Source organism: Podarcis raffonei, chromosome 10 (genome assembly GCF_027172205.1).
Source record: "Podarcis raffonei isolate rPodRaf1 chromosome 10, rPodRaf1.pri, whole genome shotgun sequence".
In the NCBI taxonomy this organism is placed as follows: Eukaryota; Metazoa; Chordata; class Lepidosauria; order Squamata; family Lacertidae; genus Podarcis; species Podarcis raffonei.
The window spans coordinates 41,971,272-41,996,632 of NC_070611.1; the positions used below are offsets into that span (position 1 = coordinate 41,971,272).

At 39.8% G+C, this 25,361-nt stretch overlaps 1 long non-coding RNA gene across 5 annotated transcripts in view; it reads left to right on the forward strand.

Moving 5' to 3' along the window:
• The window catches only part of LOC128421912 (uncharacterized), a 105,314-nt gene extending 80,178 nt beyond the window's left edge, over positions 1–25,136 (forward strand). For 4 of the 5 annotated variants that reach the window (XR_008332397.1, XR_008332393.1, XR_008332394.1 and 1 more), the window contains 4 exons: positions 8,812–8,910; positions 18,053–18,207; positions 18,298–18,531; positions 22,823–25,136. This is a non-coding gene — a long non-coding RNA (uncharacterized LOC128421912). Of the gene's footprint in view, positions 1–8,811; positions 8,911–18,052; positions 18,208–18,297; positions 18,532–18,590; positions 18,811–22,822 lie in introns of those variants that run through there. The other variant, XR_008332396.1, reaches the window with a different exon arrangement.
• The last annotated feature ends 225 nt before the right edge of the window (positions 25,137–25,361 follow it).

Sequence of the window (25,361 nt, forward strand, 5' to 3'; positions counted from 1 at the left end):
GGAAGAATTTTCTTCCTTTTGAAACAAACCTCAGTTTATCCTCAGGGATTGACACCTGTGGAAGAAAATGCTTTGCCTCTTTCATAAAAAAAATATGAAATTGCTGCTCTTCCTGCAAAATCAACTGCGTAGGACAACTGCCCCAGCCTTTTATATGAAAAGCTCACATCTTTGAATGACCATGTTGCATATATTTTTTAACATCTGAGTTGGCTGTAAGGGTGTGAAGATTAACGTGTTCTGTTGCTGAGAAAGTGGCTAGAGAGATGTCCCCGCCCCCCTCATAATATTGGAATTTGAGGTTCTCCAATGAAGCTGACTAGTAGAAGATTCAGGACGAAAAAGGAGGAAGTGCTTCTGCACATTGTTAAATTATGGAACTTGCTCCCATAAGATATGGTGATAGCCCACAACTCAGAATGCTTTAAATGGGGTTAAACAAATTCATGGAAGTTGCTATGATGCGCTGTAGACTATCTCCAGGAACAGCTGCAATGTGCCTCTGAATATGACTGGAGAGCATCAGTGGGAGAAGGCATTGGTGCTCATTTTTGCTTGTGAACTTCCTTTAGGCACCTGACTAGCCACTGCAGTACACAGGATGCTTAACTAAAAAGGCCTTTGGTCCGGCAGGGCTGTTCTTATGTTCCTTAACAGTGAGATGCAGCAGCTAGAACAGATTTAACCAGACGGATTCAGACTGAAATTCTTGCTCTGCCACAACCTTCTCTCAGTCCAACCTACAGGGTCATTGTAAGGCCATAATGGGAGAACTCTGTACATTGCTCTGAGCTCTTTGGACTAAGGACCAGTGTCAGATAACCAAATAGGCAGAGTAGGAACTGGCCTATGGGCCCCACGCCTTTTAGGGGTCCTGCAACAACAGATCAAAGTAATATTGACTTGATCTTGAAATAAAATTATAATCAAGCTTTCTTAGTTCAGTGTTATCCCACTAGAGCACACACACGTGAGGGTCCCAAGATTTCGACTACCTAGGGGTCTCCACAGGGTTTAATCCAGCACTGGAAAGGATAAGTTAAAATTGTAATCAATAAAAACCCACTGCATTGTGGTGAAAGAGATATGTCATTTTTTGTTTGCTGACCCTGCTTTGTCAGACTTAAGCTACACAAACCACTTTATTATGTGGTGGAATCATTCATGGGCTACACCATTTTAGACTGTTGGTGAGGCATTGTGTTTTTGAATGCTCACCCTCCTCAAAGAAAGCCCTCTCATACGTAGAAAACTTGTATGTCAGAGATAAGTCTAGTCATAACTCTTTATGGTTTTCTTTGTGCAGAGAATTTTTCTTTTAAAAAAATACAGTTCTGTAATTCCCTCACCTGTACAGCCTACAGTGTAACTACTAGGAATGTTTGTACATGATAAGGTGTTTGTACAGATTGAGAATTATACAAACATTACCAGGAATTGCCTATTTGTGCAATACATGGTTGCAGCACTCTTAAGACACTTGAAGAAAGAGTTGAATCCTAATCACGTTTACTCAGAAGGAAATCCCATGCAGTTTAATAGGATTACTTGGTAAGTGTTGTTAAGATTTGAGCCTAAGGAAAACGTATCAGTCTAACAACAAAATGCAGCATCAATGTCTTATAGGTGAGAAAATGATGGGATAACATGAAAATATCAAGGTCAAATAGTAACAATCTTGCAGCATATTTTTTTTTAACTTGCTTATAAGACCTTTAGGGCAAGAATGATGCCTGTCTTTGTGCAATGCAAAGCACAACAGCTCCAGTGAGCCCCCTCACAGTCTCTTGGTGCTAGTGAAATATAAGTATTAAATAATTCAAGACTAATAAAGATAGGAAACTGCAGAGCTAGAGGGAAGCAACTCTGCAGCTAAAGCTGAACAGAGGTTGATAAAATATTGGACCTTGTTTTAGTGATATCAGCAGAAGAGGCCATAATGCTGTGTGTTTCTGTGAAAACCATGCAGCAAAAGTATTGTCAGCAAACTTTCCAATGCATAAGGGATTTTAGAGGTCTGATCCTCAAGATATCTCTTATGTCAGTTCTAGATCCTACAAGGGTCGCAGTGTCATAGCAAGATCAACAACAAATTCTTATTTCTCCTCTGCAGACGCAAGGCTGATTTCCTCAATATGTCTTGATCAGTTAAACTCACTAGAAAATTACATTAGTATATCAGTTTCATATCATATACGTGTCATTTGTGTTGAAAGAAGCTGGTAATCATCACATTTGGAGGAGGTCCAGATTGTAATATTTCCTTCTTCACAGAACCTCAAGCAGAAGTATATTGTTGCATGACACCCAATCTCTGGACGATGCAAGATTCCAGGGGTTCCCGGGCTCCTTTGAAGGGTTTGGTTTCCTTGGAATGAGGGGCAGTTGAGATTGTGGTATCTTTATGATACATGGTTTGTTTACACTAATACACAACCTGAGCCTACAATAGAGGGGCTTGCAGCATTGACACCCCAAGAAGTTTTTGCTTTTCCCACAGTTGCAGGATCGATTCAAACAGGAATTGGGCACGGCTCTGTCTCTCCCAGCTGCCCATCCTGCAACTTGCTGCTTCTCGCTTCTCGCTCTCACACACAACTCCCAACTCTGTCCTTTGTCTTTCTAACTACCAGTGAGTTCAGGGCAGGGGGCCCGTCCATTTTCTCTTTGGCACAGAGCAACTTCCTTTGTTTCCTTAATAGCCCATCCTTAGAAAGCCATTACCTCACCAGGAAGCTAGCTTGGCTCTTCCAGGAATTGAATCTGTCCTGTATCCAGGAATTAGAAGGGGCCTCAAGCATACAGCCTACCCTTGTCTCCAAACTCATAACAATATTTAATAGTATTTAAACTAATTATGCCTAAGGACATTTGTTGAAAGCTGCTTCTTAAATGAATTTAGATTTAAGCCCCTAATTAAAAGAAAAACTAAATAATAGAATCATAGAATTGTGGAGTTGGAAGAGACCCCGAGGATCATAGCCTCTGGACCAGGAGGAAACAAGCTGGCTCTATCTTCCATGTGGCAGCCCTTTAGATATTTGAAGATGGCTATCATAACTCCTCTTAGTCTCCTCTTTACCAAGCTAAATATACCCAACTCCCTCAACCATTCTTAATAAGGCTTTGTTTTCACATCCTTGATCATCTTAGTCACCCTCCTCTGTACACATTCTAACTTGTTAATATCCTTCTTAACTTGTGGTGTCCAGAACTGGACACAATATTCCAGGTGTGGTCAGAATAAAGTGGGACTGTTCCTTCTGTTGATACAACCTAGAATAGCATTAGCTTCTTTTCTTTTCTTTTTTGCTGCTGCATCACACTGTTGACTCGTGTTAAGCTTGTGGTCTACTAAGACTCTGAGATTCTTTTCATATGTACTACTAACAAGCCAGGTGCCCCCATCTTATATTTGTGCAGCTGGTTCTTCCTGCCTAAATGTAGAACTTTACATTTGTCTCTATTGAAATTCATTTATGTAGTGTGCAAGGTAGATGCTATAAACTCCTGAGATTAGTCAAAAGATGGGAAATGGTATGTGTCTATCCCTCTCCAGTAAATTATTAAACAATTACTGCCAACCATTATTAAAACTTTTCTATCAAACATTGTTATCATAGTCGCCTGTTGTGATATTTTCATGTTGTATAGATACACAATTTGGATTTGCATTGCTAAATTGTGTAAACAGCCATCCAGTCTCCCAGATGTTGAGAGTCCTTAAGAACAATTGCTCCCCCTCGGGTATTTGTAATGTGTGTTAAAGAAATACATAAGGGAAGGTGTAGCAGGAGCATGAGAGCTCTGCCTGCTCAACATTTTTATCAGCTATGAGTTAAAGAGGAACCTTCTAAAGCCTGGAACCTCTGCAGCCATGGAGGCCACCCAAAAAATCAGGGTTCTAAAACACTTGAGTAGAGCAGAGTTGATAAATGACAGAGCAGCAGAGCCAGTGCATTCATCTGCATTGTGTGCTATCCTGGTATGTTAAATTAACAAACATTAGTAATGCCTGTAGAAGTGTAGTACCTACTGCCAATCTGGAAAAGCAATAAGAAAAAAGAGGTCCATATTGTCATAGGGATTAGGATTTACTGGCGCTTGTTTCGCTTGACAGTTGATCTTGCAAGCAGATTTAGATCAGAAGTGATATTCTTGGGAATTGACAAAGTGGCATGTTGAGCACACTGATTTGGCATGTATCTATGTGCGATAGGAGCCCTGGGGAAATGAGCACCTGCATTTTGTCATTTTCAAAATGAAATATTGATGTGGGGCACATAAATTCAAAGATTGTATCCTCAGAGCTGAAATGTCTTTGAAAATCTGGTACCTTGTAGCGGTTGACTCATATTGGAATGCTAGAATTCCCCCCCCCACGCCCACTATTGTTATTTATTTTTGACATTTATACCCTGCCTTTCTATAAAATACTCAGTATGGTGTAGGTTGTGTAGCTTTGGTGATCTTGTTTGCATTTCCTTTTCACCCGCAAATGTAGGCTTCATGCCTATGCTCCTATGCTGGAAGTATGTTTCATTGAAGCCAATGGAACTTCTGAGTAGACATGCATAAGATTGTGCCGTAAGTCTTCTAGTACTGTATTTGCTCTTTTGGTTGTATTCTTGAAATTTGTCTACCAGGATTGTGGAGGTGCTTAGAAGGTCTAATCTTGAAAAGTATTTGATGGGATAAAATATTAGCACCCCCCTTTAAAACAACGTTGATTGTTTTATCTAAGGCTTATATTCTGGTTCAGATTTGCAAGCACTAATCACTCAAACGAAATGCTAAAATAAGCTACTATGATTTGTGAAGGACAAAGAATTCTTTACACCTTTTTTCTCTTTTAAAGGTGATGAAATATTAATCAGATTCTGCTGCAGCACATACAAAATTTAATCGCATTGTTCCCAAACCTCATTTTTGAAAGCTTATTCTCATGATATTATTGCCTGGAGCTAAATCAATGTTCACATGAGAGATTTGGTAAAATGAAACTTGTATATACAATAGATTCACAAGGCTTTTCTATTATTATTATCTGCCTCCAAATATCTCTCATTTTTTCTTAGTGGGTAAGCTGGCTCTAATGCATAAACATTGCAGTTAGTAAGTGAACCATACATTTTCCAGAGCCCCCTTAACTGTCTAGTTTCTTTTTAAAGGGTTGAAATAAAAAAGCTATGCTTCTAAGCAGTTTTGTGAATATTTTAATGAGCACTTTTAGAAATGATCAAGCCTGGATATATTCTCAGTAATATAATTCATGTCAGCTCTTCCCAAATAATGTCTGGTTGTAATTTTAATGAAAGTTCCAGCTATTTATTATCCTATCTATAGGCTATTAACAACCCAATACATAAGTCATAGAACCAAATGAGATATCCAGCGGCTAACACAGTTAGGCCTGTAAATCAGGAGGAGTCACTCAAAACTGAGCTGCATTCTTAAAACATCTTTATTTGTACTATAAAAAGCTGTGTTTATCTGGGTGGCGGGGAGCTGCTGGCAGTAATTGGCTGAGCTGCTGTGATGTCATGGGAAATTCCAGTTGCTGAAGGAATAAAGGTATGAGTTTTGCCATAGTTATTCACATTTGGGAAACTCTTCTTAGACCATTGTACATGAGGTCACCATGCACAGAACCATAGAACCACAAAACAGAACCACAAGATTATTAAATGGGACTGGATATTTTGATTGTATTATGCCAGTGACTTAACAACTGCACTAGTTCCATATCCATTTACAAACCCAGAGCTGGTCTAAATCAATGTAGCTTTGAATGGCTTACAACCAGGTTACCTGAAAGATTGCCTCCTCTTGCAGATGCCTTCCTGAACCTTAATAGTCCCTTTGGAGATCCTGCTTCCAACATATAACGTGAAGTGACTATTAAGCAAAGGGCCTTTTCCATATGGCACTCTGTCTTTGGAATCATCTCACCAAGAAGAAGTTCATTTGGTGGTTTATTTTTTATGCCAGCTGAAGACCTTTTTATTCACCAAGGCTTTTGTGTTCAATCCAGAAGATTGTTTTGTGCTGTCTCTTGTTGTGAGAGAGCTCTCTTTTATAATTTATTGTTTTAATAGTGATAATTATAGTTATTTGACAGAGAGCCAGTGTGGTGTAGTGGTTAAGAGCGGTAGTCACCTAATCTGGGGAACCGGGTTCGTGTCTCCGCTCCTCCACATGCAGCTGCTGGGTGACCTTGGGCCAGTCACACTTCTTTGAAGTCTCTCAGCCCCACTCACCTCACAGAGTGTTTGTTGTGGGGGAGGAAGGGAAAGGAGATTGTTAGCCGCTTTGAGACTCCTGAAGGGGAGTGAAAGGCGGGATATCAAATCCAAACTCTTCTTCTTCTTCTTCTTCTTAAAAACTTCTTTAAATGTGACATTTTGTGTAGATTTGTTTTATTAAATAGCACATTTATTTGGGAATGGGATAGAGCAGACTGATAGGTGAACACTTGACCGTGACATGGAGTGGAAATAAGAGTGATTTGTCAGTCCTCAAAAGCAAGAAATGAAAGCTTACAGATGTATCCTGCTTAAGATGTTTCTAGCTGGCACCTAAGAGACAATCACCTCGGTTGCAAATGAGGATTTCTAAAGAATTCCAGAACTGGGTTACTGCAGCTGGAAAAGTTCCCTACTTAGTTGACATCTGCCTCACCCTCTGAAGGAGGGCTCACTCAGAGAAGGGCATCAGCAGATGAAGTTAAAGTGAAGGCAGGTTGCCATAGTAGTAGATACCTTCTCAGGCATCTTATCAAAGTGTCTGCTGTTTAACTAAGCTCCAGGCTTTACTTGCTACTTCCAGTGTATTCAGGCATGGCTTTATTTTCTCTTTACACTCCGCGACAGCAACAGTGGGGGACAACTTTAAACACTGACTAATTTCAGTTTCAAAGCATTGCAGTTCAACTGTTTAAATGCATGTTTAATTTTCCCTGGTTAACATATGCAAATAGTTTTCTTGTTTCAACCCTTTAAATAATTGAAGGAAGTGTTGTTGTTTTAAAAAATTGTATACACACACACACACCTATATACACACGCAGCACCAGACTGTCCCAGTTTATTTGAAAGCCTCAACTTCAGTTACTGAAACAATGCTCAGTCTTCACATTCCTTTTAATAAGTGTGGTCTGTTAACCCTTTCTGTCTTCTAAAGTGGCATCATGCTGGAGGGTTGAAAAAGTACAGTTTGGTTGTCTGTTGCTCTGAGTGTATTGGTCTTAGGCGGAGGAAATGTGGAAAGATATGGAAATCTCTTTCCTATTCAAGTGGAAACTGTTTAGTGAGATTTGAGGCAGGTTCCATAAACATAATGTGGCAGATGAAGTCACAGAACCATACTTTGAAAAGTCCATTACAAATGTCTTGCAGCAATTGCACAGTGAATACTGATTTTGCGTGGTACGGCTGCAAGACAAATGACTCTGTAGTGAAAGAAAATCTAATGTTAATTAATCTTCATCAAGGTTTAGTGGATGATAGAATTTATGTGTTGTACATCTTACTGGATTGAAATTGCATGAGGAGAAGAAAGCCTGGCTGTAATTCTGATGCTGCCATGTTGATTCCAAGTCATTTGGATAGGTTAACATTAAACAAATTTAATAGATTTTTAAAAAAAGAATCCAGCCCTGCTAACAGCAAAGAGTACATTAAACCAGGGGGCATAGTTTTAAGAACTACCACTTTAAATAACTACCACTTTCAGATCCAAATTGTTGAACCCCTTCCTGTATGGTAAATTCCAATTCCTTCCAAAACAAGTTTAATACTATTATCCATTCATGACTTCATGACTACAAGTAAAGCGTGCCTAGGATTTCAGTCAGAACCTAACCCTACACAGGGGACAATTGGAAAAGCAGAGCAACCACCACATCCAAAGCCCTGGGGACTCCAGCCAGTCATGGCAGAAGTTGGGAAGGCTCTGTTCTCTTCCAGGCTGGTGCAATAGAACAGCTTGAAACAGGCCCCTCACCTGAAAATAGAATGGCATAAGATACAAAAGATCCTTGTCTTACTTAGCTCTGGCCCACCTGTGAAACCCTCTGTAGCCTCCTGTTTGCTTGGGTAGAGATCAGGCCATGGCGGCAGAGAAGCTCCTCCCCTCAGTGATTCTTACCTCTGTTGATGAAAGTCAACAGAGAGGTGTCTGTGCTTCAATCTAACCTCCCCCAGCCATCCACATCAGGGGTGTTAGGGTTGCTCCTGTAATCTATGTAAATGGTCTGGAATTTAGATAAATACAATTTACTTGCTAAATTTAATCTGATTTTTAAATTCTTAGGAGCACTGAGTTTATTCTCACATCATATGCCAAATGAACATGAGACGTGCAAATCGGATTTATCTGTGATCTGTTTTATCATAAAGCACACTTTTAAGATTCAGAAAATTCTCAGATTTTTTCTTGAGAAGACAAGATATACGGTATGTTGACTGTCTGCTGTGCCTCTCCTTTGTCTGTCTTTCGATAGCAAGTCAATAAAAATGATTAGAGTTGGCACCTCACAAAATGTACGCCCTTAAACCATGAAGCTATAATACTGTGAAGGATTTTTGCCCCTGACCTTTTCAAATTACGTCCAACCATCTGGGGAATTTCTCAGTGACTAGAGGTAATAAGGTTCAATCCTTTTTTGCTAGTTGGCTTCAAATTCAGCTCCTCGCAAGCCTTAATTTATCTATTCTTTTTATCTCGACCTTGGCATCTTTTCAATACTGTAATCCATGCATCTAATCTTGGTTGTGTTTCTCTTCCCACACCCCCTTCTTCCCCACTCAGGTTTTGCTGTACAATCAAACTGTGAAAACTACAGCCATGAAAGACCCTCCATTTATTACATTCTCCAAAAATGTGATATTAGCATGGGAGGCTAAGCTGGTATGTTGCCTTTTGAGAGGCACTTGTTGAATTTAATTAGTTTTTAGATTTCATCTCCAACCTGCATCTCAGTTCTTTGCCATCCTGGGTGATTTATGCGTCAGTTGCTTTCATTCTATAAAACTTTCTAAACTTAGCTGTGCTGTTGCACTCTGCGGATTATTAAGAAGTTGGGGCGAGGTGCTGGTGGGGTGAATGAGTTTAAAAGTTATTTGTGTTAAATTGATTTCCCTTTAGTTATCAAACATGATAGACACAATGGCCCGGTAAATAAGTGAGTCACCCAAGTGAAACACACAAACAGACAGCTGCTCTAGCCTTTTCTTTTTTTTTAAAGCTTCAATGAATAGACTAGACTAGAATAGAATAGAATAGAATAGAATAGAATAAAAACTGGAAGTTAAGAACACATTTACCAAAAAAGGTACAGAAGTCCCTGGAAGTTCTTAAGATAATAAAAGCTTACTTTGTGTTTTATCTAGCCAATATTCTTGCATTTCAGTTCAGAGATCTGTGCATGTAATCATCTGTCTACAGTATGTACATTGCTGATGCTAAATTAGACACCCATTCCCACTTTGAGGCTCACTGGCCATGATGGCTGCGTTCTCCATCCAGTGCAGCATCCTGTTCGCACAGTAGGAAACCTGCAAGTAGGTTATGAGCTGAATGGGACTCTTCCCACTTGTGTTCCCCAGCAACTGGTATTCAGAGACACACCACCTCTGATACTAGAGAATAAAGTTAAAAAAGGTAAAGGACCCCTGGACGGTTAAGTCCAGTCAAAGGTGACTATGGGGTGCGGCGCTCATCTCGCTTCAGGCCAAGGGAGTCGGCGTTTGTCCACAGACAGCTTTCCGGGTCACGTGGTCAGCATGACCAAAATGCTTCTGGCACGATGGGACACCGTGACAAGTGCCAAAGTGCACAGAAATGCCACTTACCTTCCCGCCACAACAGTACCTATTTACCTACTTGCATTCACATGCTTTCAAACTGCTAGGTTGGCAGAAGCTGGGACAGAGCAAAAGGAGCTCACCCCGTTGCATGGTTTTGAACCACCGACCTTCCGATCAGCAAGCCCTAGAGGCTCAGTGGTTTAGGCCCCAGCACCCTTTTACCTTACTAGAGTACATTGCCATCATGCAGCCACTGATAACCTTATCATCTATGAACTTGTCCAATCTGCTTTTAAAGTCATCCAAGATGGTGACCATTACTACATGTTGTAGTAGCTAGTTCTGAGTTCTGCCTAAACATACTTCATCTCTTGTCACCAGCATTTCCCTTAAACTTGTTTGGGCAAGACTTCAATTTTCTGAAGTAGTCCTTCGTGCCTCAAATTATTTCCTTGACTCTCCTTGTTGACCATGCTGGCATCCTCTTGGCCTTAGTTGTATCTTTGCCCATCTGTGATATACCGGTACATTGTAGCTTAGCTTCTATTTATCATGGTTTGAATAATCCTCAAACTTTTTTGGGGGGGAGGGGGAGATTATACTTTCTTGCTTTTCCCTTTCAGCTTCCTTGTTATTAATCCCCTCAGTTTTGAATCTTTTGAAATCAAATGTGACAGGATTGGACACTCACATCCCACAAATATTGAATTCGACAGTTCTGTGGTCACTGTTTCTAATAGGTTCAACAGCACTTGCACTTAATACCAGGCAAACTGCTAACACCATATTGGACCCAAATATGTATACAATCCAGCCAAACATAAGCCTTTTAAAATCTGATTGATCTCAGTCAGTGAAACTGAAATCAATAGGCTTAGAAGTGTTCCGTTTGTTCCGTTTGTTTCTATTAGCACAGCCAGACATCCCTTTCATTCATCACAGCAGCATCTGCATGACAAAGTTTCCATGGATTAGGCCATTGCACAGTTAGCCCTTGCTATCCACTTGTGGTTCTTGACAGGAAATGATACACATGTGTATGTTATGTTTCCTTCACATCCTCTCTTCTGAATGTGGAGAAATGATGTTGATTCAGAAAATATCTAGAAGCCCCATAATACATTCCTGTCACTGAAAATGTGAACAACCTGACTTGTTGAGCATTTGTTGAACCAGATATGTGACTCCTACTGCTTTGCCACTTATTAATGGCTTAAGAAAAAAGGGCTGTTTGTTAGATCTGGATTGTGTTGAGCTCGGGTTGTGGCTGACTGAGGCAGGTTGCAAGGCAAAAGTGGAGAGAGAACAAGTAAAATCAATTGGTGGCCAGCAAGAGCAGGATTTCCTTCCTCTGATCAAAAAGGAAGCCTGACCCAGTGGCTTCTGTAGTACTTGGAGAATGCTGTGTGACTAGCTATAGCTTATTGTAATAAAGAGACTTCCGTGCTTGTGAGACATTGCCTTTCCTATGTGTAACAATTACAGTGCAAATGATGACGGTGATGATGACAGGCAAAATCTAGTTGGTGCAACTCTACATTGCCTTCAGCCAATGTGATATTATACAAGTGTTGTTGTGCTCAGGACCTGCTTTTAGGATTCCCGTAGGCATCTGGTTAGCCGCTGTGAGAGTAGGATGTTGGAATCGATGGGCAATTGGCCTAATCTAGAAGGCTCTTCTGTTTTGTGTTCTTAATTAATTGCAGCAAAATCATGATTTCTGGAAGATGTATTCTATTCCACAGGGGTGGCGCATCCCATTTTACTGCTTGAGGTGAAATAGGAAGTGCCGTCCCTCCCTGCGGCCACTACCATCTCACCTGCTACGCTGCCTCTACCACCAGTTCTCTGTCGGCTGAAGAGGTGGCGGGGCAAGAGGAGATGCCACTTCGTGGTTGGACTGGGTCTGCTACTCCAACCCTGCCAGGGACATCGGTGTGTCAAATCAGATTTGTGAGCAAACGAAGCTACCACAGGCAGTCCATTGGTCCTGGTAGCTTAAAATAAGTGTTGTTAGCTCTGGGTCTTTGGTGCCAAGCCCTGGATCTTCTGCCCCTTTCACCCATACTTTAAAAAAAAATCCACACATTTTAATAACTTTGCTTACAGAGTAGTTGGGGACTTTGGCGGATTCCAGTTCCAGTGAGATTCCATACACCTTCTCTCTTAATTTTCCCAGAAGCATAGTATATATTTATGCAAACGTGTGTTATGGGTCTGTGTCCCAAGTCTTTTAAGCACCTACTAACACCCCTGAAACTTGGTATTGTGCACTGTGACAGGCAGCAGCTCTCCAATGTTCTGAAACAAAAAATAACCCTTTTGAGGTATATTATCAGAAATCCTAGCTCTCTGATCTTCATCATGCCTACACTGCAATGTGCATGCATACCCCATTAAACCTTTGATATGCATCCTTATTCAAAAAGAACCACAGTCATTGCACAAAACAGGTTGCACTTTGCCAAATCTGGAGTGAAGTCATTTTTAAATTATTTTGTACTATAATTTTTAAAGGTGTCTTCAATGGTTTAATTCATCACCTTTTTAAATTATTTTGTCATTTTTAAATTATTTTGTACTATAATTTTTAAAGGTGTCTTCAATGGTTTAATTCATCACCTTTTATGTCAATTGGTATTGATTGCCTTGTTCAGTTAGGCATGTCCACAGTGTACTTCTTAGCTCGTTTTTAAATTAGACCACCCACATACTATTACTTACTATACACATACTATTCTTTTGACCTCTTGCACCAGCACACAGGTGCTGAGACTGGGGGTGTCTATGATGTTTCACTGGCACTAAAGACCAGGTACACTGTCAGCATTTCAAAACACAACATTACCTGGCGCAGTTGTTAGCGACCACGCTTTAAGACTTTCATTTTGATGTAAGCTCATTTCCAAAATCATTGTCTTTCTTAATGAGCCTGATCTTTCATAAAACACAAAGAATATCATCAAGTAACCGTGTTCAAAAGGTAAATGGTCCATGTTTACTCATGCTGTCTTCTTTCATTATAATTTCTTTATAGTCCAAAGTGTGTTACCCTGTTTTAAAAAAATGAGCATTGCCACAGAGGAAATGAAGTGTCCAATTATCTTCCTTAGCGAACCGTGACTGCAGATTTCTGTGTCTTTGTCCCCTTTTGTCTGAAGAATAAGTCTTTCCTCCACTGAGATTGCTGTAATCACGTATTCGGGTGGAATGAAATAAGATACCTGGTATCTTAGCAAGGAGGGGTCTTAGCTCAGTGGCAGAGCTTTGCAGACAGAAGGTCCATGGTTCAATTCTTTGTATGTCCTGATTTAGTTGGAAGAGACCTTTGTATGAAATCCTACAGAGCTGATGCCAATCAGCATAGACAGCATTGAGCACTCCTAGGTTATAATATTCAATATGATCCCACATCATATTTGGACCACTCCAGCTACAGAAACAGGTGTTTCTTCCACTTGCCACGCAGTACCCATTTCCAATGCTAGGTTGAGCCCTAGAAGAAAAAGAGCATTAATAAAAGTAATAAAAGAAATGGATGTGTGGGGAGCAACTTTGCTCACCTCTTAGCAGCCACAACCAGCTCCCTACATAACTTGAGCTTCTAAGGCAGAAGCTGTGACTTCCAGGCAGATTCAGCCCCAGCAACTCTCTGTTTAGAAATAAAGCAGCACTAAGGGAAAGCTAAATGGTATAAGCATGGCACATCCTGCAAGTACAGCAGCTAAAGCAGTCTCCTTCCTTGTTTAACAGCTGTCACTGCTCTGCTAAAGTGTGCTGGCTTTAATTCAACACATTTGAAACTTCTTTAGCTATAATGAAATCCCATTTCTAAAATGATGTCTGCACGGGAAGTTCCTTCACTCCTTGCCCAATGCTTTCATGCTACCAGAAATGTGGTGTCCCATAAGTGTAGTGGAATGGAAGGGTCTATATAGGAAGCTGCCTTATATGGAGTCAGACCAATGGGTAGTCCAACTCAGGGTCATGTAAACTAAATGGAAGCAAGTCTCCAGGATCTCAGACAGGGATCTCTCTCATCCCTACCTGGAGATGCTGGGGATTTGGGGATGGAAAACTGTTATGTACTAAGCTTGGATCCTAGAACAATAGGCAAGTAGGATCCTAGAATGTAACAACTGATTGGCCTGAGGCTTGGGGGGTAATTCAATCACTGTTTTACAAGCTGCAATAAAGAGCATGAAATCACTACAGGACTCCGAGTATATTTCAGAAACCCAGGCCCTTCTGCATGCAAAGCAGATGCTCTGTCACTCAGCTATAGCCCTTCCCCAGAGGTGCATGGCTTGCATTCAAGTGGCCGCAAGTTCAGTCCCCATCACCTCCGTTTAAAATGATTATAGGAAGCAGTACTGGGACAACTGGCCCAGGACCCAGCACCAATAGTTGGGCTTAGTATTAGGGGAGTGGACCACTGCTCAGTGGTACATACTTTGCATGTATATGCTCCTAGATTCAGAGCTCACTTAAAGAATCTCAGGGCCAGGAAACACATCTGCATGAGTTTATTTATAGTAAGCCCGCAACTTACATGGGGGTTATGTTCCAGGAATCACACCTAAAGCCAAAATCGTGTATAGTCAGCACCCATTGGGTTCATTGACAGCCGGGATTGCCAAAGTAATTTTCCCCAGAACTCCACCCACTTTCTGTCACCTTTTAATTTTTTAAATATTTATTTACACATGTGTAAAGCTGAATGGGAACAAGTTAAATGTGAGTATGATGCCGGCTTACTGTATAATAGTTTTATACAACCCTTCATTAAATTTGATTCTAAGGTGGTTTACAACATTTAAATTGCTAAAAGTATAATCCACAGTGAAATCAGATTTTAAAACTACTTCAGATGCTGTGGTGAATAAAGAGCAGGTGCCATAATAAGGCAGGTATGGAGAACTGCCTTCAGCCCAAAGACTGCATTTTCCTATGGTCAACCTTTGACGTGGGGCACATGTCACTGGTGGCTGGGGCTCGAGGCAAAAGTGGGAGGCTGTATTTGACCCCCGGGTCTTAGGTTCCCCACTCCTGTGTTAAGGGGCTGCAAGACTCTTTTTGGGAGGTTTGAGGACCCTTGAACCAATGGTCTTACTTAGCCTTAGGTAGCCCTATATGTTCAGGAAATCAGTGCTTGCCTTGTTGCATGAACAGTTTTCAACTAAGTGAAATCTACCACCATCTGCCTTGTGAACTACTGGGGAGATTGCTGCAAGGGCATCATATTTCTGTGCCACATAAATAATAATAATAATAATAATAATAATAATAATAATAATAATACCCCACCCATCTGGCTGGGTTTCCCCAGCCGCAGCCCCTGTCTGCTATAGTCTTCCTGCACCAGTAGATAATGACTTACTTGGAATTTCCAAAAACTACTATTACACCTACAAACCTCACAACAGCACCCTTGTGGTGCCAGCAAATACACATTGCGCAGATATTTGTGCTGCCAGATATACATCTTCTACTGCTCTTTATGTGGAACAATTTAGTCATCTTAGGACTCTGGCCCATGCAATTGGCTTGCCCATCTAATAAAAACAACTTACAGACACCCACTGTTTTCTACCAATAACCTAAGAATAAAGAGGCCTCTTTGCAGCAGCACGTTTGAATGTCATTGTAATGTCACCACTGTTAGCTGCATTTATGTATCTTTTTACAAGGATGTGCTTTGGGAGAAAATGCAGACAGCATCACTTATAATAGATGGCTCATTTGTAATTCTGCAAGCAATAAATCCAAAGTAATGTTATAATTTTGAATTCAGACAAGATTTCTGGACTGTGCCACACTACTACAGCTGTGTGTTTTTTTAACTACACATTTTTAATATTCAGAATTACATTTAAATAATAATGCTTCAGGTAAGAACTGCCTTAATAATTTGAACTCTCCCTCCACTCTTACTTTTTTTAAAGCACCGAAGGCATTGAAACTGAACTTGAAATTATAGAAGGGATAGCACCTTTATTCATTCCTGCAATTTCTGACATCTCAGTTTGAACATTGCCTTTCATACTACAATGCATGTGGGGAAGTCTAAATATATGATCCATTGACACTAATATTTTGCATTAAAGTCTTGGTATTTTATAACAAAATGTATAATTCCACTGTTGTTACAGTGATATCGTTTGTGCATAGTAAAGTGAAGTATCCAAAACCACTTTTGCATTACTAGAATTTAGTTTTGCAGTCAAGTGCCTGGCGTGCTCTGGTCCATGGGGTCACGAAGAGACGGACACGACTAAACGACTAAACGACTAAACAACAACAACAACAACAACATCATATGTGTCATTAAGTAGGATTGCCATATGTCTGGGAAAACGTGGACATGTCCTCTTTTGGGGGGGCCAATGTGCCCCCCCAGGTGGATTTTTACATTTTAAAATGTACTTACGGGACCGCCTCTCCTGGTATGCCCTGCGGAGGACCTTACGGTCCGCAAATAATAATATCTTGGAGGTCCCAGGCCCCAAGGAGGTTAAACTGGCCTCAACTAGGGCCAAGGCCTTTTTAGCTTTGGCCCCAACCTGGTGGAACGCTCTATTGCAGGAGACCAGGGCCCTGGGGGGCTTGAAATCCTTCTGCAGGGCCTGCAAGATGGAGCTGTTCTGCCTGGCCTTCAGTCCGGACCCAGTTTGACCCCCCCTCTATGGGACTCTGTACGTTACCTCTTTGCGCCTTTTATCGGCTCATGTGGGACCAACATGGATAGCTGGCCCTGATATATACTTGAGGTTCCCAACACCTATGGTTGTAATTTCATGGACAGGCATTTAATTTTATCCTGATTCTAATTTTTAAGCTGTATTTTAATCAATTGTTAAAATCAATAAATCAGTAATCAATAAATTACTTGAGGGGGCTGTCCCCCAAAAGTTGATGTGCATTGCCATTCAAATGGTGTGTGAGAGCTGCATTTTGTTATCAGTTATGTGGAGCAGGGCTTACCTTCCACATTTTATTCACGTTGGCACCTGTGTAACACAGCATCTCAGTCCTCAGAGTTTTGGAGACCCTTAATGGAAGAGCTGTTTTGACTAAATGATGCAAGTTGGCTTTGTCTGAAAATTCTGCGCAGCAGAATCATTAAATGAACATGAGCATAGAAAGTTTACATCCTTTCACCAAGGCATCCTGGATTAAAACTACATTGAAGTGCTCAGCAGTTTAAGGAATTAGTATTTTAATTGCATTGTTTAACCAATTAACTCAGCCTCAGTGTTTAATAATGTATTATAGGAAATAGTAAGTGAGACTTGTGGGCATAGGGCGGTATATAAATTCAATAAATAATTATGATAATAAATCCAATAACTGGTATTTTTTTCTCCTTCTTTGCTGTATTATAGTATTCCATTTGTTCTAATTTACTTGCATACATGGATCTAGAGAGAAATCAGAGGCAATTATTACCAACAGATAATGCTAAAAAACTTACTACTAAGGAATTCTAGAAATATATATATATATGTGTGTGTGTGTGTGTGTTATCCTAGAAAATTAATAATAACAATAGAGCTATATTTTTGGATGAAAAGGTTATGATGACATCATAACCAACTACTCATGATAGTCTGAGCTGTTAATGAGAATCCAAACCTAGCCATCCATACACCTATTCAGGATATTTATTTGTTTTTATAGCTGCATCTCTATTGTCTGGTGCTATTTCCGAAGATTAGTCCACCCAATCATCATAATCAGTCATCTATTTTCCTACAGCAAAAAGAAAATATTTCTTTTTTTTTATTGAAAATACTGTTTTATCGAACAAAAAGAAAATTATGTTTGCATAGGCAAACAGACAACAACAAAACCTTAGGAGATTTGCTTGGCATTGCAAATTAATAGTGGAAAAACAGAAGAATTATAATTAGAAAGGAAAATAACTCTCCTTTTTCATATACTTTGTGTGTTTGGGTGGGGGGGAGTGTGTGTGTGTGTGTGTGTGTGTCCCTCACCAGCTTCTTAGAAAATAATGCAATTCAGGCTGAGGAGAATTACCGCCTAGCAGATTCTATTTATCTGTAGCTTAAAAAGCAGCTGCGTTTTTGTAAAAACCAATGAATGTGGCAGTCCTACTTAAAGGTAGAAGAAAAAGAACACCCCTTGTTTTGTAATAAGGGGATTTTCAATTTAAAAGCGAGAGAGGGCCTGTTGTGTGAAGTATGGTTATTACATTCATTGTATTCTATCTCACCCACCAGGAGGCTAATAATGAAGGAGTCAGTAAAGGAGGCCAGTGCCATGGGGGTTATCTCACAGTCCCAGATGATGGCTAAGTTGAAGAAGGCAGAATCGCTTTTGGATGACATTCAGGTCTGAATGATGATTTAGAAAAGAAAAGGCTATTCTTTCCAAGGTAAACAGTCCATTTCATCTGTCGGCTGTATATATTGGTCTAAAATATGTTTCTATAGATATCTGTAAAATTTACTTTTATCACTTTCAGGTTTTTTTTCTTTCCGTGTGACAGTGAGCTTTCAGCAATGTATTTCTGAGACAAAAGATGCACTACGGACTCAGCCACACCTAAAGGGAAGCTTTGAAAGAATTGCCAGGTTCACTTTTAATAATGAGATAAAAAATTGCCCACATGGAGTCAGCAGAAAATGAACCAGTGGCAGGCCTGCTGCAAATAATTCCAGCAAGGGCCAAGAGACTAGTTGAAAAATGACTTCATGAGGTGAATATCCTTAGTTCTTACTTACGGTTTTGTAACCATGCAATCATTTTCTCTTTTAGGAGCCATGAATGAAAGCGTATTTCAGCACAAGCGCATCTCCACGCTAAATGGCCCTCTGAACATTTGTCATTTGTGTTGAGTCCATTGACAGACCAGCTATCCTTATTGCTGTTATTTATGACAACTAGTTTAATATATGTAAATAGGCACAAATAGCCGTCAAAAGGCTCCCAGAGTGGGAGACGTAATAAATGTGTGTGTCTGAAGCATCTATGTGAATGTGTGTCCGTGTCTTTGTTTGTCTCCTTGCTTCCTTGTGGCAATTTTGTCATCCTTCGTAGCTTACATTTTTCAAAGGGAGATGCTTAGAGATGCACATTGTGGTTTCAATTCTTCCCAAAACAAGTTAAATATATGAACATATTTAACTTGGGTTCTGTAACTAAACTTTAATTTCCAATACATGTATGCTTAAGAGGACACAACTGGCATACATGGTGATATGTTAAGCATTACTCTCTGGGCCCCTCCAACAAATGAATAATCAGTTTTCAGTGCAAACTAAGCTTGAGAATCAATCTATCACTGGGTCGTAGCCACTTTTGCTTTATTTTGCCCCATAAACAAACACATAATCAAAAGAAGTTTTCTGAAATATCTAACCCCAAACCTTTTTGTCAGTGCTATTCATTTTCTTTTTTTCTTTTATCAGACATGCAGCCTTCCCTTTTAAAAAATGGAAAAATTGGAGTCTGGGCTTCCTCCCTGCTGAATGTCCTGTAGCTCTTTGCTTCCTCTTTTTCATTTCAGGCTGTCAGCCAACAAGGGAGTGCAGCTGAGACAAACAATTTCCTTCTTCCACAAATAAAGGCTGCCATGCAATGCAAAAAGCACTGAAAGAAAACTTTCAACCCAAGGCTGTGTTTCTTAAGAAGACTCCCAAGAATGAAAGGATTGATCTGGCCCCAAGCCAATTTTCTTACGTGAATTTTGTTTGGCTAAGCAAGAGCACAATAGTGGGGGAGGGGAAACGCTCTCTACTCCTCTCCTTCCTACCTTGCCAAAAAAGAAAAAAGAAAAAAGAAAAAGTTTCATGACTCTGTTTCCCACATATTGGAGCCATGTGATATCACCATGCCAACCTAGCATTAATCTTCCCCAAAATGGCTGTTTCAAAAGAAACAAGGCCCCAGCTTAACTTGCAACGCCCTGAAATTCAAAGCTGAATTAGGAACAGTGGGCATAATTAGGCCAAACTTTAACCATGTCCTGCTGATTTCGATGAAAAGGTTAATTATGTGCTTCTGTTTCTCCTGTTTATAGCAAAGGGTTTAGAAGTACTTAACTTGGACTGGATTTGGCCCATTTTTCCTCTTATTTTCAAAAGACTGGTTGTCAAAAGAAGATAAGCAAGAAATTGTTTTAAAGCACAGGGACTCCTATCATCTGTAGTCTGACATAACTAGCCATGTGCAACAACCATTGGGCATAAGGCAGTTGCGTATCCCCATCATAAAAAAGACACATCCATCCAATTGACTGGGTTACAGATGAACATCACAATAAAGGTGCAGATGTATAGCTAGGTGGGCACTGCAATCCTCATAGAGTGAGCACAAGGAGGCTTATTTCCTGTTGGATTGAGTCAGCTACGAAAGGGAGAGATGATTAAGGCTGCTTGAATTGTGTATGTCAACATACATGAAGCGGCATATAACATAATTGAACATGCTTGTTTTGTATTGATATTAGTATTATAGTATATTTTTATCCCAATATGATACTGTATTTCTTGCCATTGCCCCAGAACCTGAGAGATAAAAAGGGAAATGAGTAGCTATTTACATTTTAATATATGTCATTTAAAACTCACCTAAAACACACTGGAAGGTTTGGGAGTGCATTAATCTGGACCCAATTAGCGTCTTTTTGTCCCTCAAAAGTGCAACCTGAGATTAATGAATATAAACTAGAGTTTCATATACAGTTTTCAAATCATTTGCATGTTTTATGCATGATAATTTAATTTATTTATGTACCTCCTTTCATTTATGGGTTTCACTTATGCTAAGCATAGGGTGCTAGACAAGAATAGGTTTGATAGGCAGCCAGAGAATAGTAATAGGTAAATAATATAGAGGAGGCTTTCAGTGGTAATCATTAGCTCCAAATTAAAATTAATCCTAACATCAGGTTTTTTGATTTTTTTTTGCTAAGGTTGACATTAGCTATTTTCTTTTATCATATTGATTTTAGCCTTGTGTGGCATATCAGATATTATTTAGTTTATGAACAAATGTGGAAGCAAATTTATTTTCAAAAGGCTTTGAATTTGTGATAGGTTCTCTTATTGACAATTCAATGACCCTAGAGACTTGTGTTTCAATTTGGCCAATTAGTGGGAATATGAAGACTAGTAATTTCATCTATGTAATACTGTACTGCATTAGTCCAAGGTCCTATGGATTCCTAGCTTGATTTGGAAATAACAGTACACGAACATTTCTTCACTGGCTGATAGAAATGTGACTGTGGGTAGGTGGTAGATTAAGTCTGGTTTGGGATATATTTAGGTCCAGAGAAAGGTTTGCCTTTCAGTTTGTGGCCTTGAGTTTTGCAGCACTGGTACTGACATCACCATATTACCAGCTCCCTGTTAATCTGAGATGCTTTACTGTCCCTATAGTGATGTTGTCTGTTCTCACCCCAACCCTGAAAGCAAATGGCAACATCAGGAGAATACAGTGGGGAAGGCTGAAAGGATTCTTAAAAGTTTCCAAGGCAATGTTCATAGTTCCCTTGTCTTTTGTACGTGTTCAAAGATGTCTGTTCCAGTGCTATTTTCTGTGGTGTCCTGTCTATTCAGTGGATTCAATGGCTGTGTGTTGTGACTGTCCCCCCAATCTGTTTAGCTAGCAACCTCTCTGAAGTCTAAATTGCTGTTAATTTGTGATGTAACCATTGTGGAGTGTGTGTTTTTTAATCATTGAAATGCAGTTTTAAAATGTTGAGCAATGTAGCATGAAATTCTCAGTTAGTTTGGAAATGGTTGTGAAATCATGTGAAGAAAATCAGTATTGCTTCTGATCAAGATAAATTCACTTTAGTGTTTTATGGCTTTTTATTCCTATGTGATAGTAATAAAGTCTCATGTAGGGATGGAAGCCATGAAATACATTGTGAAAAATCATCAACTAAGATGAGCCATAGAATTGTAGTAGCAGAGCTGCTAACGATTATTGGAAAATGATGTAGTATGTTGTGTTGTTGACTTCCACGCTTGCACTGTTTCTTCATTGCCTCACCCTTAGAGTTTGAAGGATAAGGGAGCTAGTTTCTCACAAGATAATTCATCTTTTGAGCCAGCATCCAAGTCTTATCTTTTAATACATTTTTTAATTTTTTTGTTATTAAATACAACACTGTGCATGAAACACTGAATTATGTGAGCTATAAAATAAACAAAACAAATTAAATTCTATTGTTTTATGAGGAGGTCCAGGTTTCTTTACTCCCATACTCAGGAAATGATCCTCTAAACCAGAAGACAAGCTTTAGTCTCAATATTGTGCGCTGGCATGTTTTTTTCTCAAAGCGTGTGCTGTTCCTTTTCCTTTCCTGACACGAATTCTGGGAAACTTGCAGGTTGATCCATTAGGGCAGATGGGGAACTGCCTAACCAACCTCAGTCTGCCCATAACCATCCCTCACCTGCCTGCCAGGGGTTGCCACTGGCTGTCAGCTTTCTCCCCCTTAATCTGTGTTCCCCTTGTAGAACTCTGTCCATAATAGGCTCTGATTCCACCTACTGTTGACCTCCCTGCCTTCTGCTCTGTTAGACCCAGTGTGCATGAGTCACCACTGTGGACTAGTATAGTTGTGGGACAGGGGAGCAGTGCCATGGGAAGCAGATGACAACCACATTCCTGTGCTGGTATACATGGTACTCCTTTACAAACATGATTGCAGTGGTATTGTACCTCAGCCATGCCACCAGGGCTTCTACACTGCCAAGAGTCTGCCTGGATACATTCTATTTACATCATCAGCCTTGTGTATATCATTTTCTTTTTTTGTTGGTTATTCTGATCACGATGTATTTGGGGGACTATTAAGCAATGGTGTTACAGTGCTATCATTTATTTTATTTTAGCATCTATTATTTCTCTGTCTTTCCTCCCCACAAAGTTAAATTTAATTAAATTTAATAAAACTCACTTTTATCGTTTTCTATTCCTCTTAAAAACAACAAATCTGACTTTCTCTTTTATCTCCACATCTCTTTCCCTAGTTGACTGTTCTGATGATGCAGCCCCAACAAGAGAAATAAGGGTTTTCCACTGCATGGCACACACAATTTAGGACAAAGTTAAATGACATGCTGAATGCATGATTACAATTGCATGTCTTGGAGAGGTCCTAATCTGCATCAGAACTGGGGCATGGGAGAGAAACTGCCGAGGACATAAATAACAGCTCCCTTCTTTTGGGGGGTGGGGAAGCTACGAATCAGGACAATGACATGGGAGGAAATAACACCACAGTCTCAACTCAGATAAGGGCTTCCTATGACTTCAGTCACATGTGTTGCCTAAGGTTTGTCCCTAGATTAATTTTAAAGTATCACTTGTTTGAATAAAACAATTCACAAGTTTAAAAGTAAACTGAACCACAGCTTGAGGTTGATCACTGTACGAATGACACCTTGTTTTACACATTTGTTGGATGAGATTTGATGATAGCAAAGTACTCTGGGGGAGCCATGGTTGCAAAAGCCATAAATTGTCTTAGGAGTATGATCATGAGTCCTTTAGAGTTGCAGGGTTGATTTGAGTCCTATGAAATGCAGTGGCATGGTTGAGATTCTTCATGTGTCATATTCCCCATGCCTGAGGAAGCACTGGCTGTTTCTCCTTAGAGACAGAAGCTCCTCCTGCAATCAGTTTTTCCACTCCCATCCCACAATGGTGAATGTTAAACAATGACTATCTTTTCCATGTCTGCAACTGCAGAGGGGCCCAGAGCTGTGGAAAGTTTTGGAGGAATGAAGATATTTCCATAAGAGTGGATTAGAAGATTTCATCCCTTTCTACTTACCTTTGTGAAAGTTGAATGTGGAGATTCTCAAGCTGTTTCTTTCTTAATTTAGGGCTACTGGGTCTCAATCAAAAGCTGAGAAGAATTGCTCCTGTTCAGTGGATTGGGTTTTATTTGCAGATGAATGGATGATCTACCACAAACTCAGTACCTAAGGATGCAGTCAAGAGTCTCATCTACTCAAACACTTTGCTGCTCATCTGTGAAGTAGCCTATGTCCATAACAACTAAAACATAATGTTCCTTTGCAACTAGTACACCAACTAATTTGCACTTGGACTTTGTGGCAGAAAATCTACATGTAACAACACCTGTCCCTTAACTAGTACATGGCATTTTTGTGTGTGTTAAATAATGGGCATGAATACACTAGGTGGACTGACCAGTATGCAGGTGGGGAAGGGCAGGGAAGGATGGGGAAATGTGAGAAATCACATACACTAATGTATTCTTCCGATTATTATTATTATTAAAAAAATCTATGCCACCTTTCATCCAAAGCTCACAGCATGGTTTACAACATAAAACCACAAAAATACATACCATAACAACACAATACGCCACACACCTCCTCACATCCCATCTCATCACTAAAAAGGATCTATCAAGCTGGTGAGGTTGAATTCTGACTGTATTAGCTGTGGAACAGTGTTTTCTGCTTTTATTGGGGAGATTAAGCTGAATGGTGGGAGATGCAGTGCACAACTTCACAGTAGTACAACGTTACAGTGGAATTCATTTCCACATCATGGGAGTGATGGGCACAAACTTAAAGGGGGTAAATTCATGGACAATAAGCTTATCTATCTATGGCTAGTAGTCATGATGGCTATAGACTATGTCCTGTATATGGCAGTATGCTGCTGAATACCAGGTCCTGGGGAGCACAAATGCTGCTGTATTCATGTCTTTCTTGTGGGTCTCCCGTAATCTAGTTCACTGTGGGAAAGTAGATGCTGGACTAGATAGGTCTTTGGTCTGATATTATGTTTTTAGGACTCAGCACATCTTTGGATGAAATATTATTGAAAGTGGCTCAACTTTCAACACTCTGCTACAAGCGCAACATATGCATATGTATAAAAACACCAAAACCAGAAATAGCATGGCAATGCATACTAGTTGAATCAGTAGCACTGTTTCCCATGTCATGACGTAAAAAATGTTTGTTTCACATAATATCAGCTTGACATCTTGGAGAATGACAAACATTTATGCCACTGGACTTGGTCTCACTCATACCTGAAAGTAACTTTTTTGCAAATGTTATGGAATAGCTGCATAAAAAAAAATAAAAGTTTTGGAAAATGAATCCTGTATATTAATAAATTATTGGGTTTTTATTGACAAGCAGGATGATGTAACAAAACTTTGTGAAGTGCTGTAAATTTCTAAAAAAACAATTTTACATATACCCCCAAAGCACAAAAAAATTCTCAGTATGACAGAAGCTTCTGAAAATTACCTTGCTTATCGTGTCTAATAAATTTTGCCTGTTCACTACATAATAGAGTTGTGTGTTTTTGTTTTTGTTGTTTAAACTGGTCACATCCATAAAAGATCTGCTCATCACCAGTCAGAAAGTGAAGTTAAGGAATCCTAGCAAAGTCGGATTCTATTTTAAATAGGATTGCTTAATTTTCTAGCAAAACATTTCTTACCCTTCTAAAAATCAGATGGTTCTTAATTATTTAAGTGAATGAGTAATTATACAGAAATCCACTGTTGAGCTT